Source organism: Symphalangus syndactylus, chromosome 19 (assembly GCF_028878055.3).
Source record: "Symphalangus syndactylus isolate Jambi chromosome 19, NHGRI_mSymSyn1-v2.1_pri, whole genome shotgun sequence".
Classification (NCBI taxonomy): Eukaryota; Metazoa; Chordata; class Mammalia; order Primates; family Hylobatidae; genus Symphalangus; species Symphalangus syndactylus.
The window spans coordinates 19,067,235-19,069,685 of NC_072434.2; the positions used below are offsets into that span (position 1 = coordinate 19,067,235).

The window sequence follows — 2,451 nt, forward strand, 5'->3', positions numbered from 1 at the left end:
TGGGAAGTAGGCTATGGGTTGTGGAGATGCTCTTTGAAGATCTACAGTATTTTTGTTTGCTCTCCCACACACCTAACTCTGCAAGTTTTGTCCTTCATAGAAGGCCCTTTGCTTTTCTCAGAAAAATGAAGAAAAGGTTGCCTTGAAACACTTATCCCCCTTCCCCTCCACTGGGATGGGTGTGCAAACTCTAGAGCTTGGAATGGCTTTAAAGCACTGGGGCTGCTGCAGGGCACAATACCGGCTCTTCAGAGGACATCTTCTCAAGCCACCTCTATGCTGTCAAGACAAGTAGAACTCCTTCCCTTCCCACTGGAAATCCACATTCAGATGTGACATGGGCTGGTACTCAGGAGAGTCAATTCTTGTCATCTTTTTTGTCATCCTCCTTCTTGGGGTAGGAATACCTTTCCTCATAGAAAGATATGACAACCTGTGGGTACTTGACATTGGCTTCCTTGCCAGGAAACAGGTCAGCCTCATCAGAGTTTTTCCATTTCATTGGGATCATGAGCTCTCCACTGGAGTATGTAGCTCCAATAATCTGCTGTGGCACCAAACCCCCAGCAAAGCCTCATGGCTTTTCTGACTCTTCTTTCTTCTTTTTTGGTTTGCCCTCCTCTCCCTATGAAGCAGGAGATGTAAAAAAAAAAAAAAAAAAAAAGAGAGAGAGAGAGAGAAGAAAACAAGTTTTCTGTACAGGCTGACTCACTCCAAGGCCCAGCAATAAGCAAGGCTCTGTCAGGGCTCTCATAGTGCTATCAGCAGAGCCAGGGCCCAGAAGGAATGGGCTGCAGAGCAAGGATGAGAAAAACAAGTTCTTCTTATCAGTTTTCCCTTTTTAAAATTATCTCTCCATACCATTATTCTTTGTTTTGCTCTCATAACTATCTTTGTAACTATCTCTGCAAGTTGGTAAGGATTTTGTAAGTTTGTTTTCCCATCTGTGCAGTATGGTAAAGGTCACAAGACATGCCTGAGTTGCAACACCTGTCTCTGTTTGATAAACTGCCTTTGTTCTGCTTCTGTAAGCTTGCTTGCTGTCCTGCAGGTTTTGCACCACTAGCTGGCCAACCCCTTTCGGTTGCATGTATAAAAGTCAAGCCCTGTCTTTGTTTGGGGCTCAACTTTTGGAGGTTAATCTGCTGGGCCGGAGCACCTACGTAAATCCTCCTGAGCCACCTATTGGTCTCTCCTGTCCCTTTAATTCCCGCAACACCTTATCTTCAAAATCATCAGCTTTGCACTTGCCTCCCTCTGATTTATCTGTCTCATGTGTTGTTTTCTATGACTGCAGAAACTCAGCAATGAGGTCAGGGCAATCCAGGTTCTCTTCTGGTTCCCATTGAACCAGGTTGTCTTCTGGTCCTCATTGAGAACGCCTTCCACTTTAGGAGCTACTCCACTTTGCCCTTTACCCCTCCACAGTCAAGAACTTTTTCCACCACATATTTCTCTTCCTCCACTTCCAGCACCTCCTTCACTTTCTTCTTGTTTTGTTTTTTCCTCATAGTGCCCACTAGCTTTCTGGTGTAAAGGGTGACACTACTCAGGGCAGTGCCCAAGAGTCCAAGAGGAATCGGTGCCATGGTACTGGCACATTGCGTTGGGTCGGCAGAGGGAGTGGCACCCAGGAAAGCAGCAAGCTGGGTGGCCACAGCAGAGCCCCTCCCTGAAGTGGCCTACTGCAGGTCCTGGCCAAGGGCCCTCCCATCAGCCAAACAAAACAACCTCGCACTCTGTGCTGCCTGCCTCCCGCCCTCTTTCAACATTCTTATTGTTCAAGTGTGCTGGTTAAATTCTTTCAGCTTTTGCATGCTGAAAAACTTGTGTCCTATGTTTTTGAAAATTTTTCTCTGGGAATAGAATTCTAGGTTGACAATTGTCTTCTAGTACTTTAAGTATATTGCTTCACTCTCTTCTAGGCTTGCATTACTTGCAGCAAAAATCTTTTGCTATTTTTTATATTCTGTACATAAGACTTCTTTTTTCCTTTGGCTGATTTAAAATTTAAAATTTTTCTTCTTATAAGTAGTTCTAAGCAACTTGAATATGGCATACTGGCATACTACTTTTGTTGATGTTGCTTGGGCTTGGGGTTCATTGATCTTCTTAGATCCATCGATTGATACTTTTCATCAATTTAGAATTTTTTTTTTTTTGAGACAGAGTCTCATTCTGTCACCCAGGCTGGAGTGCAGTGGTGTGACCTCAGCTCACTGCAGCCTCCACCTCCCAGGTTCAAGCAATTCTCCTGTCCCAGCTGCCCACATAGCTGGGACTACAGCTGCATGCCACCATGCCCGGCTAATTTTTTGTATTTTTAGTAGTGACAGGGTTTTGCCATGTTGGCCAGGCTAGTCTCAAACTCCTGGCCTCAAGTGATCTGCCTGCCTCAGCTTTCCAAAGTGCTGAGATTACAGGCATGAGCCACCATTCCTGGCCTATTTA

General features: G+C 45.1%; 1 pseudogene; it reads right to left on the minus strand.

Annotated features, from left to right (window-relative positions):
• Nucleotides 1–255: 255 nt before the first annotated feature.
• On the minus strand, nt 256–1,511 carry LOC129458724 (chromobox protein homolog 1-like; annotated as a pseudogene).
• Nucleotides 1,512–2,451: the final 940 nt, after the last annotated feature.